Here is a 13,871-nt window from a genome sequence, read left to right on the forward strand (position 1 = left end):
TAAATACTAGGCTACAAGCTACCTCTGATGCCATTATATTAGAAGAACAGGCTGGATTTAGGAAGGGAAGATCTTGCATCGACGATGTTTTTACTTTAAAACAAATAATTCAAAAACGAAGAGAGTTCAATCTGGAAACGCATCTGGCATTCATAGATTTTGAAAAAGTATTCGATCGTGTAAATAGGGAAATGTTATGGTCAGTTATGCAGAAAAGAGGGTTTCCTAGACATCTGATAAAAGCTTCCCAGAGTCTATACAGAGACACCAGAATTGTAATTGACACAGGGAAACAGATCACCCAAGAAATTATCATTAACCGAGGAGTTAGACAGGGTTGCAGCCTATCCCCAACCTTGTTTAATCTATACATAGATGACGTTCTAAGAATGTGGAAAGAGAATAATGTATCACCAGGCATAGAAATAGGACCATCTCAATACTTAAATACGATGCTGTTTGCTGACGATCAGGTTATAATACAAGATAAAGAGGACAAACTCCAGATGGCAGTAGGTACACAGACTACACGAGTTGAGCAAGCTATACAACCTGAGAATTTCAAAAAACAAAACAAAGACTATGGCATTTTTAGGAAGCAACCCGATAAGAACAAAAATTGTTATTGAGGATCAAGTCCTGGAGCAAGTGTCGCACTTCCAGTACTTAGGATGCGACATAACATATGACGAGGAAAAAGATATTATGAATAAGGTTAACACTTTCCAGAGAATATGTGGCACTATCAGAAGAACTCTGAAGAACAAAACAAGTAAAAAAACACAAATAAAATTTTACAAAGTGATGGCAGTCCCTACTGTACTCTACGGATCAGAATGTTGGGTAACAAAAAAGAAGGAATTAAGGCAGATAGAATCGTCTGAAATGAAATTTTTAAGATCAGTTAAAGGTTGCACAATATTGGATAAAATAAGAAACACTCAAATAAGAGATGAACTGGGTGTCCAAGCAGTCACTGACAAATTAAAAGAATACAAACATAGATGGAAAGAACATTTACTTCGAATGCCAAATGAAAGAATTCCAAAGCAAGCAATGGAATATCAACCATTTGGCAAGAGAAGTATAGGAAGACCAAGGAAAAGATGGTGATGTGGAGCCGGAACAGGCTTAGTAGCCTAATCCTGGAAGGAAGAAGAAGAAGAAGAAATAATACAAGCAGCCTTAATATTCATCAATGATGGATAAGCGAAAAGCTACGCAACTAAGAGTCATGCAATGGAACGTTAATGGCATCGCATCAAAAACCGAAGAACTCCTAAATCTTCTTCAAGAGAACGTAATTGACGTCGCTCTTGTGCAGGAAACATGGCTTACAGTATCAAAAAACATCTACACTCCCGGCTATCATCAACTCAGGTGCGATCGCGAAGGCAAATCAGGCGGAGGCGTCGTCATCTTGATCAAAAACTGCCTTTTGTTCAACAACATTCCCTTCCCGGAACTGCAATCACTATAGTGATAGAGGCCATAGGAGCTTCAATAGCAACAAACATCGGTAACATAAATCTCTGGAGTATTTACTATCCGCCAAAGAAAATCAACACAGAAGATCTACGATTCATCACCGAAACCTTGATAGGAAAAACCTTCGCCGGCGGCAACTTAACCCTCTCCTTCCTAAACCGCCCGAAACCGGCAGTAAACATTTCCCCATCATGCACGAAGTTTAAATACCCATTTGCCCCACGGGTAGACCTATTTTTCTCCGCGATGAGGAACTGACCCAGGTTACTTCAATTAACTTGCAATAACTTGAAAGATATTTAAGTGTTCTATTTAAAAATTTGTATACGTTTTAAGGATATATTGATTTATTGAAAGAAGTTTGCCTTACCTTATATTGAATTTAATTCCCTCCTTCAACTCCATTTTCTTGGTGAAATTGATGATAACAGCCAAATTTGCAAAGAGGTAAATCGCATCGGTTGCATTTCCATGACGTTCCTACTCAGGGAAAAATTTTTGCTTTGCAACTGCTTTGGAACCCTTTTGAAACTGCTTTGGAACACCAAAATCTGCATTGGAACTGCTGTGAAATTCATTTTTACTCATTTGTACCAAAAATTAGAAATATGAAGACGTTTGTAACTCATTTGTGATCCCCTTTGGAACTCCTTTGTACAGAGTGTGTTCGTTTGGAACTGCTTTCTACTCATTTGGAACTACTTTTGAACGATTCGGCAGGATTTCCAGACGTCATCATTCGTATTGTAACTGCTGTGTACGGAGAAAATTCATTTGGAACTCCCTTTGAACGAGATGACAGGATTTCCGGGCGTCATCATTCGTATTGTAACTGTTGTGTACTGAGAAGATTCATGTATAACGGCTTTCCATACGTTTGTAATTCTTTGTGAACAAATCCATGCGATTTATATACGCCATCATTTGTTTTGGAACTGTCTTCTACGCGCCAACATACCATGGCCAGGTTCAGTCTGATAAGTTTGGTCGAGAAAACGAAAATTCTTTAATATATGCAATAAAAATGCATAAGTGGTTTAAGAAATAATCGCAAGTCAGTTAATAGAAACGGAACTCCCAAATAATCACTCGAATTAGTTTAAAAATTATTCTATTTTCCTTGTGGCTTAAATCGTATTTTTGGGTCCGATTTGAAATGCGACAAGATTATCTTCACTACGTACCGAGAATTTTGGTTGCGTATAATAAAGGTATTCAATAACAAATTCATAGCGCTCGCGTTTTTTTGCGTTTCCAAGTATATTATTATCGTAAAAATTCAAGGTCTATGCTTTCAAAGTATACTTCGCAATTATAAATATTGCGAATTTTACGGCATTTTTGCAACCTTTTCTTTCGTTGCTTTCGTTCTTTGATATTACCGGAAAAGTAGTATTTTGCATAGATTAATATACATAAAACCATAGAGTAAGTATATAATATACTTACTCTATGATAAAACATACCGATGTATTGTCTTCGCGATCCCTAGGAAATGGTTTATGTCCATATTTGGATCCGTATTTTAGGACTGAATTTTTTCGCCATGAATCCCTCCTTCGAAAATATATTTCTATGTCAAGGTTGACAAGTTCGATTACCCGGAAAGGCCTTTTTTCGCATTTCCCATTGCATTTTCAGATATTTAACATGACGGTTTTCAAGAAAAAATTTCCAGAAACGAAGGCATTTCACTCAAAAATGGACACTGAATGATCCACATCAACCACGTAAGATCGGAATTAAGCTCTCGATAAGGACTTTCTTGACCACCAAAGTGACTTACCCCTCACTCCGCATTAAGAAAACATGAATCTTGTGTTAAGCTTGTCGAGCTTGAAGGTCTTTCGTTAATGACTAATGTTTTTCAAAGCAATAGAGCTATTGCGAAATGGCGGCACTGCCGCACTTCAATTCGTAATACTCATCTTGTCTGAATATCCGAAACAGACTAAAATAAACTTCAAGAAAATTGAGTACGCCATCTTGAACTGCTACAAAGTAGTTGGCATGGTGTACAAATGAGTTCCAACTGGTACAAATCAGTTTCAAAACGGATGAACGAGTGGTACAAACGAGTTCCAAATTTAAATCCAAATGAGTCCCATGGCAGTTTCCAATGGAAATCCAAGGCAGTTCAAAATGTGTTACAAATGAGTTGATGACATGGTAGGATGCTATGACGTCATGAACTGCTGTGTACCGTGTTTCAATTCCACAGTAGTTCAAAAGCACATACAAATCAGTGGTACAAAGCAGATAAATGACAGTTCCAAATGACTTACACAGCAGAAATTTTTCCCTGAGTATGCTCCGACCAGTGGGAGTTTTTCTTTTCTTCGAGCTACAATAGGTACACACTTTTTTTCTTCCCACGATCTTTACAAGAGAGTGTTGCTGTCTTTGTGAAAATGTGCCCATCAGAAGGATTCTTTTATGTCCTACTACTTTACGGGAGGAGAATTTCCCTATCATCTGCCTGTAAAGTGCTAAGCGAAAATTCTTCTGTGTTACTCCATGCCTAGTATTAAAGGGTGAATTAGTTTCTATGTACAGAATAAAACTGTTCACTATAGCTGTGTTTACGACGAAGGCAAAATAAATATTTCCACCACTTTTTTGTTTTCCTACCTAAGCCATAGTAGCACCTTCTTTGATCAGCTCTGTTAACAATACCCCTGTATTTAGTGTAGAACGCAACTGAATGCTGACAGGATACCATAGTTTGTTCCCTTTTCCTATTTTTCTTTGTACATAGACTTTGTTATTGGGATCGCACTTGGTTTGAAGGATACAAATATCCCGATTATCATGCCAAACCATTGCAGTAACTTTTCCGCTCTATTAATCTCTACTCTCTCCTCTTTAGAGTCTAAGTTTTTTTGGATATTTTAATTCCTCAGGCCATTCTTCACGAGATGATCTTGTAGTAGCACATGCATATGTGTTATTCGTAAGTAGTAATTTCATGAGCGTCACACTTGAAAAAAAGCTATCAAAGTACACATGATGATTTTTCCCTAAATATTTTTTCATTAAATTCATTACAACTTGCGTCCCATTTCACGATTTCTTATATCTTTTTTCCTAGGTACACATTTCCCTGCAGAACGTAGCCATGGGAGCTTGCTAAAACCCAAACTTTAAATCCCCACTTTGTTGGCTCCTCTTGCCCTGTCGATTTCTGAAACAACAATGCCTGTTCGTTGTCCGTTTGAAGTCTGTTGATAGCCTGTTGGAGATTAGTGAACAGAGTATAAACAGCCAACGAACAATCTCGGGTCACTCACAAGTAGGAACAACTTACGAACAGCCTACCAACAGTTTGTACTCTGTTTGCAGCTTGTTCCTTAACAGGCAGGCAACAAGCATTTCGGGAACAATAGTGAACAAGCTTTTAACAGGCAGGGGCCGGTTGGTAGTATGTTTCACCGAACAGGGAATGAACAGACAACAGTGAACAAACACTAAACACCCTATCGATTTACGTAAAAATGATGCCTGTTCGCTGTCAGTTTGGAACCTTTTGGAGATTTTGAGAACAGATTATGAACAACGTACGAACAATTGTTTTAAGTTTCGGAATTTGGACAACAATTTGGATTAATCCAAATTTAATTGAGTACAAGGAAGTTTGATTGAATCCAAAGAAAATATCATCTACTTAAACAGTAATTATATACGGTTGAATTCATTATCACGATTACCATCAACCACGGATGACGGTTATTGAAGTGAGCACGCAAATTATATTAGCTATCTGCTCGGCTTACGCACGTTAAATACTTTACTTCGCCAATTACAGGCAGGGGCCGTATGTTTCAGCCAAAGAGTACCCCAATGAAAAAATTGTATAAACCTGTTTCAAAATTTTATACAATTTATACAATCACCATGGTGATTGTATAAATTGTATAAAATTTTGAAACAGGTTTATACAATTTTTTCATAGGGGTATGTACTCTGTGGTTTCAGCGGACTGGGAACGAACAGACAACAGTGAACGAACAGACAACAGTGAACGGACAGTCAACAGGCAAGGGCCGGTTCATAGTCCGTTTCACGGTACAGGGTACGAACAGAAAACAGTGAACAGCTAGTGAACAGGTTCTCAACAAGGACGGAAAGATAGCGTGGTGCTGCTACCTACCTATAGAAGATAGCAAACTCAAACAATGACGCCAATAACCGATACCGTTATCCGGACAGTTTACGAGCACATGGTCGACTGTGTTATGGTGAAGTTGTTGGTTGCGGAGAAAACAGTTATTTATTTGATTATTATTTAACCTGTGCTAAATGCCCGCAGTGACGAATTAAGTAATTCGTGCATCCATTCAGTGATAGTGAAAGTCATGAAGTGATATTTGTTCTTGAGTGTGTTTATTTAATAATTTATTGTGTCTCTTTAAGTTTTTGAGCAAGTACTGAGATTTGTATTGTATTTGTATTATGCGTATGTGCGTTACGTCGCCAATAAGAACCAACAAACATTGTCAGAGTGTCTTTCTTGTAGGTTTGTTTGTGAGAAGTGAAATCATCGTGTTCATAAATATTCTTTAAAGGCGTGTTTCTCTTTTAAAATCACACGTATTATATTGACATAGTGCAGAATCCGAGTTGTATTAATTTAAGGAAGTACATATTTCTTTGATGAAGGCATGTGAAATATTTGTTGATGTAGTGGTTGTTCTGTTAATGATGACAAAGCTTGCTTTTCTGCAACTATTCAAGATTTTTATAACTAATGGAATATGTGGAAAAGCACAATAAAAGTTTTTCTTACAATCATTCAAATGAATTTCAACTTTTAATTCTATTTTAACATAAATTATCTCTTGTCTATTATGTCCAACTTAGCAACAGCGAACAGTTAAGGAACAAAGTATGCGCATAGGGAGAGAACAGACAAATAACCATCTTCCCACATTGTCACAGACAAGGAACAGACAAGGCGTTCCAATTTACATTCTACGAACAGTCGCCTGCCTGCCCTACAAACACAAAAAGGATCAAATCTGTATTTTTGGGAGATTTCATAATACATCAAATCTAGATTTCCAAATCCTTTTTAAATACGGATTAAATCTGTTTCCGAAGTTTCTGCGCCACTAGCGGCGCTAGCGTCGGTGACGTGATTTTGCAAAATGGCCGAAACATTAGTGATGAACTGTGAAAGTGTGTTTTGTTATTGTTACTAAACGACTGGTTTTGACCGACACGAGCTGCATATGGTTTATTTGCTCCATTAGCTGTTATATTTTTCCTTAATATCCATCGATTGCATAAGTATCGTATTTGCACCTCACAGTAACCTGGATCTTCCGTATGTAGAGGCCTATTACGAACGGCTTACCGCATGCGGTGAGATACCGCCTGCGGTATCATACCGCCCCGAAGCGCGTTTACCGCCCCCGAGCGATTACGAGTGGCCACCGGTCGGTATCATACCACGGCTTAGGGGTCGGTATGATACCACGGCCAGCTACCCCGGTGGTGAGATACCGACCCCCTAATGGCGGACGTCTGTTTACATTTTTCGGGTCGAGCTGGCGTTTTTAAAACAAAATATCCGACGATAGAAACTCGGAAGCTATCATATTTTGTGTTATTTATAATATTAATGTCTGAGTAAGCGTATAAAATATAAAAATGGAGCCGACTGGAGCAGTTGAACAAAAAATTTATAATACCCATATAACAACGTTGTAGCCGTCTGAGCCACGGCCGTAGGAGATGGATACGTTGATTGTAAGTTGACCCTCATTCATTTATTTAATTAGAACAATTTGGATGTTTTTTAATTTCCGCTGTGTTTTTATATGCAAAAACATCTTCCATTTCTTCATAGGTGCCGGAAAATTCGTCGTTAAGGACTGCCTGTGCTTGTATTGTATGGTTAATACAGCTGTTGCTCGCTGCTTGGAGGTTTCTACGAACATCTTTTGTGGCAAAATATTATTTTTTCAACGTGACAACTTCTTGTATTGCAAGGTGAATACTACTTTTGCTCGCTGCTTGGAGATTTCTACGAACATCTTCTGTGCCAAAGTAGTGTCATTTTCAACGTTATAACTGCTTGAATTGTGTGGTGAATGTAACTTTTGCTCGCTGCTTGGAGATTTCTACGAGTATCTTTTGTTTCAAAATAGTGTTATTTTCAACGTAACAACTACCGTTAATCACAGTGCCAGTGGTTGTAATGCACAAGTTTGACGAGGTTGACAAATATCTGCCAAGATCTGTAATTGTGTTTCATTGTGATTGGTTTGTAAACAGTGGTATTACGCTATCGAGAAGTGTCTGATAGTAATGTAAAAATTGTCAGTGGCATTTTTACCTTCCTCATTCACCGCAGAGATTACATTTCACGACCAAGCTATCAAGTTCAAAGCCATGTGTGAAATTTGTTTATACTAGTATATCAATCGTACCAAGGAATTGTAGTGAGAAAAGTTACCTGTGCCACTTGCGTGGGATAATCTGAGGCTTAAAATCAGTGATTAAATCGTTGTTTTCATCATAGCGAGCTCTTCATTGTAAGGTTTACGTGATGAATATAAGAATGGTAGTGACTTCCAGTTTTTGATGATCCTATTTACCATTATTTATAATGGTGTGAGCTTGTATCGATTGTGGATTTTACCTGAAATATTGAAATAAGTTGTAGCCTGTGTGTGTGATTGCCGCGGAACCGATTCGCGATCTCATATGTTTATTGTGGGCAAACTGTTTTGCTGTGGTTGTGTACCCGTGAATAAACCAAAGAAATGGTGAAACTCTGTGACATTATATTGAAATAAAAATTTCTTGTAACCAGTAGTGCATATCTTGTGTTTTTTAATTCTCCATTGCTTTTCATAGATAACAGCCAAAAAGTTATTTTTCGTTATTTTAAAAAGTGCCTTTCTTGTTCTCTGAATTTGCATTAGGTTTCCAAACCCCGTTACTAACACGAAAGGAATGCAGAGCAACAGATATTTTGTCATTTCACAGATGTTGAGTGTCGTATTGTCTGTGATTAAGGCTCTCCAGCTAAGTATTCGTGGTGGATTTTCATATATTTTTTAAGAATGGGCATTTCGGTCAAATCTCTCATGGAATTGGTGGTTCACCTTGCCCGTTGGCCTTAAAAGCACTTCTATCGTAATTTTTCGATGGTCTGCCATGCAATTTATCACTGCCTGCGACTGCTCATACGTGATTTTTTGATGATATCTTCCGCAAGTCACTGCTAATTATTGTTTTATTCGACTTTTTATCCTATAAGTAAGAATTGAGGAGCAAAATTCGTTCATTTGTCAAACTTTTAAGGTGAATTAACGAAGGACACATCCTTATTAATCCATAAATACCACTAATTGTCTTTATCGACTGCCAACAACTCTTGCCGAAATATTCGTCTGCTAGGAACAGTTGCCGCGGAATTGGAACACCGCACGCCCTTGCCATTGGCTACACCATTTTCGGGCTGAAGGAGCTCAGAATTTTTCATACAAACGTCACTTCCGCCGCATCGCTCCTTACCGACCCCCTGACACGTACTCTCCGCCCGGCGGTGACTTGCCGACCGTCCCATTCGTAATCGCAAGGGGCGGTATGATACCGTATACCGAACGAAAACTCCGCCCGGCGGTAGCGTACCGCCCGCTCGTTCGTAATAGGCCCCGTAGTGAACTTTATCATTCAATATACATGCATAGTTTTTTTTAAAACCATATTCCATTACGTTGGTGCACATTTATCTATTACGTTGGTTCATTATGAGCTTCATTTTATGACTGTATCGTAATGTTTCAATTTGTAAAGTGCCTCTGAAAATAGTAACGAGGGATGGTCTTGGCAACAAAAACGACGACGAGGAAAAATTTTTCGTTTCTCAATGTTATTCGGTGGGCTTATTGAACCCTGAAGTCTGAACTCCGTTTCCATAATTCCCTTCAGATTCCTTCTTTTGAACCTGGTTTCTCCATTAACTTTTTTCTTACTAAGCCCATGGTTGAACTGTGCTTTTAGTGTCCTCAGGTATGTTAACTTTAATGGCTTTGTTATTATGAACCTGTTTTCTAACTGAACCTTGCAATATAAAATTTTTATCATTTCTCTCCCTAAAAATTCACTAGAGTGACGGTTATTGGGCCCATGGTTAAACTGTGACTTCAATGGGCTCACTTATATTGACTTAAATGGCTTTGTTTTTATGAATCTGCTTTCTATCTTAACCTTGTATTATAAGCATTTAACTCTTCCGTGAGTGTCGTCATGTTTGTTGATTTCAATGCCTTTGTTTTTATTGATCTGCTTTCTCCCTGAACTAGTACTTTAAAATTTTATTTTATATTGACTGCAAAGCCTTTCACTTTATCCACCTGCCACTTTTCTATGTAGTATATTGTGTTTATCTTTCCTCCCTTTCTGGCTGTGGCAGGCCAGTGCAAGGGGCAGGAGGAGGCAAATGATGCTCAACATCAATTAGATTCATGGTAATTTGGAATTCATATATAATGATAGTAAAAATACTTGTGATTTTTTAATAAAGCATCAATTACCCTATCTCATGTTTTTAATCCATATTATTAACCTTTTTCCTCAAGTCAGTGTATTATTGCGAAGTGGTTACTTAATGTATTTTTCCACCTAAAAATCTATGACATTGATTGGGGCACATTAAAAGCTAGTTGAATTAATAAATTATTAATTTCACTGTAATTTGAAATGCTTGGAATTTGTATGTGATATAAATAGATATTTGTACCTTTTTAATAAAATATCAATTATTATGAGTCATGTTTTCTCAATCCAAATAAACAATCTTTTTCCTTCAAGTCAGTTTATTATTGCATAGTGGTTAGTTAATTTTTAAAGATTTTGCTTATTGGGTGCTTGATCATATAATTATTGTTGGAGCTAAGGGGTGAATAGGTAGAGATCTTATTGTGGTGGTCAGAGGGTTTTCCCTTCAGGGAAGCTTCCTCAATATATTTCATTAATTGTAACGCAAAGGTTCCTTGATAAAAGTTCAAATGAAAAGCAGTACTATAATGTATCCCTGGAAAATCTAGATACTGAAATCTGGATTTAATCCCTGAAAAATCTGTATTGTGGGGCAAGATATTTCATGTATTAAATCTAGATATAATATGAGAAAAAGAGGACATAGCAACACCTTTGCAACAGATTAAATCTAGATATTATTGAGATTTCGTGGATTTCAAAATACGTGTTTAATACAGATTTAATCCTTTCTGTGTTTGTAGGGTGTTCTCTCTTGGTCAAGGAACAGGGAACAAACAACCTAAGAAAACAGGCAATGAACTGACAGCGCACAGTCCCCTGCCTGTTCATTGTCTGTAGTCCAACAGGTAAGGAACAGAGAATGCCGCTTTCTTAACAGGGAGGGAACAGACAAGTAACCCTTTTCTCACAGACAAGGAACAGACAAGGCGTTCCAATTTACATTCTACGAACAGTCGCCTGCCTGTTCTCTCTTGGTCAGGGAACAGGGAACGAACAGCCAACTGACAGACAATGAACAGACTTTATTGTTACAGAAATCGACAGGGTGGATGTATTGTTTTATGTAATGACGCCCTTTAAAAGAAACCATCGCCTCATCAACACTTAATTCCCTACCTGGTTTATACTTTTGATGAAAATTTTCCATTACATCAAGAACCGGCCTAATTTTATGCAATACATCAAAACCCTCCTCTCCCTGTTTTTTCCTGAGTTATATCACTAATATGGAAATATTTTGAAATTTTTATGTATCTTCCAATGTCATACACTCACAAACAATTGAGCAGTCAATATCTTGGCTATGCCACCCAGATGGCACAGAATCCTCCGTATCTAATTCGTATGCAGATAGTATCCATTGACGAAAAGCGACGAAGCGGTAGTCAATGGATAGTATCTGCATACGAATTAGATACGGAGGATTCTGTGCCATCTGGGCAGTAATCCCTGCTTTCAGGCAAATCGAATATTCCCATGTATACAAGCACTCCAATTTATGCCACCATTTCATCGCATGTAACATCTACCCAATCTTTGTCAGCCTTTCCTGAGGTATGTTGAAGATGTTCTGCATATTTGTTTGTGTTCTTGACAATGTTGTAAAAAAAATCTTCGCCCCCTAGCATATATTTTAGGAAGGAAAATTCATTGTCACCTATCGCCAAATTATGAATAGGCCCTCTCTCTTCTTTGAACTCTGACAGTATTTCATAAATCAGGGTGTCCCTCCAAGAGTCATGCACCTGATCATCACCTTTTAAATCACTCGTACTTGGAGTAACGTCATCCTCCAGTTCTACTTCACTTGATCTGTCACTATCACTGTATCCTTCTTCTCCATTCAAACAACTAGAACTATCTGAATCACTCGAAAATTCACTTGTTCACTTCTTCTGCAATAGCATCCTCACTTAAAGAAGCCATGGTCAGGACTGAGGGGCAGTAGGTTTCCTTTCATTTGAGCTGAGCTTCGCCTCCTAGCCATGTGAGACAGGAAAAGCGTGAGCTTGTGTGTGACTACACACAAAGAAATATCACCATTAGATGTGACAGTCACTCTAAATAACACAGGGCTGGCCTAGGGTTTTCGTTTCACACCATTTCAAAACTGGCCCTCCTAAAAATCCCTTCGTAATAGCTTAAAAATCTTCTCTCATTACTTCTCAGTTAATATACCACGCTGGAACAAAGCACCTTATTGTCTCGAGATTTTAGCTTATGGTGATGACGTTCTGCTTCTTCTTAATGAAACGAGAGATATGAAGGATGCTTGTGCTAGCAAAGATAAACACTCTCAAGATAAAACAGATGCTTATGAAGCTCAAAAGGCTGCCCAAAGTATAGCAGGCCAGGCCGGGCGGATTCGGCCGGTTTATGAAGGAACGACTTAAATGGCGGCGGCCGGTTTCAGCCGGGTTAGGACAGAGCGGAGAATGAGGCATTTAAACTTCAATAGGGAGAGGGTTAAACGCAAAATACACCAGCTGGGGCTGTTCCACAACAAATGCAGCAGGAAGAAAAATCCATTTCATATGCCAAGAACGAAATGCCAAAGTCCTCACTCCCTCAACCTTTACCCACTATTCTTACCATGGCTCTGCCGATATCCTCAATCTTGCCCTTACCACCAACCTTCCATCAATAACAAACCCAACTACAATCGACTCCTCTGCTTCCGATCACCTTCCACTCCTTTACTGTATAAACTGTTCTCCTTCATCACTCATCCCATTACCAAAAACTGGCATTAACCTAAATAAATTCAGCCAACTTGTAGCCAATAGCATGTACAGATTAGAACAACTTTTCCTGCAAAATCATTCAGACGCCGACCTCTGCATTGAGAAACTCACGGCTACCATCCGGGACTGCGCAGAAGCATCGAAATACATTATACCACAGAATAAGGATCCAGAAACTCTGCTTGCAGAAATTCTACATTCCATTAAGGATCCCAACAGAGCAAGAAAACTCTGGCAACTGCTGCCAGCCAAAGATAACCATGATCATTTCAGATATCACCGCAACCGAGTAAACCGCCTCTTAAAACTCCACCGACAAGACTGATGGGACAAAAAAGTAGCTTCTTTGTCTATTAGTGACAACTCAATCTGGAAGATGGCCAGATCACTAAAGTCACCGTACAACCAAACACCTCCAATCAGATCAGAAGACAAAACGGCTTCAACAGACGAAGAAAAAGCGAAAATATTCTCTGAAATGCTAGAGGCCCGATTTACCAATGACCTAGTCTCTGAACTGGAAGAGGAAGCAGAAGAACATTGGATGAGTCTTAGCTACTGCCCTAATAACGAGCCAGCACTCACCTACAACAAGGAAATTAGCGCAATCATTAAAGGCCTAAAAAAAAATCCGCACCCGGTCCTGATGCTGTTTCCAATAAACTCCTAAAAAACCTTCCTTCCTCTGCCATTTCCTTCCTAGCCATATTTTTCAACTTCCTTTTCCACATCTCATACTTTCCCACAGCCTGGAAACGAGCAAAAGTCATAATGCTACCGAAACCTTTAAAACCTGCATCTAACCCTTCCTCCTACAGACCTATTTCACTTCTCTGCACCCTGTCCAAGCTATTCGAAACTTTAATTCATAACCGCCTCAAATATCACCTGTCCCTGGAAAGCAGCATCAGGCCGGAACAAACGGGTTTCCGCACGAAAACTTCCACTACTCACCAGATCCTACGGCTAACTGAAAAAATCACCACGGGATTCAACGCCCGACTGATCACCCAGGCAGTCTTTCCGGACCTAGAGGCAGCTTTCGACAGGGTTTGGACCTTGGGACTTATCCTGAAAATCTCCTCTTTTCCCATTTCCTTTTACTTGCAAAAGATAATAAAA

The sequence above is a fragment of the Ischnura elegans genome, chromosome 4 (genome assembly GCF_921293095.1).
Source record: "Ischnura elegans chromosome 4, ioIscEleg1.1, whole genome shotgun sequence".
NCBI classification, from domain to species: Eukaryota; Metazoa; Arthropoda; class Insecta; order Odonata; family Coenagrionidae; genus Ischnura; species Ischnura elegans.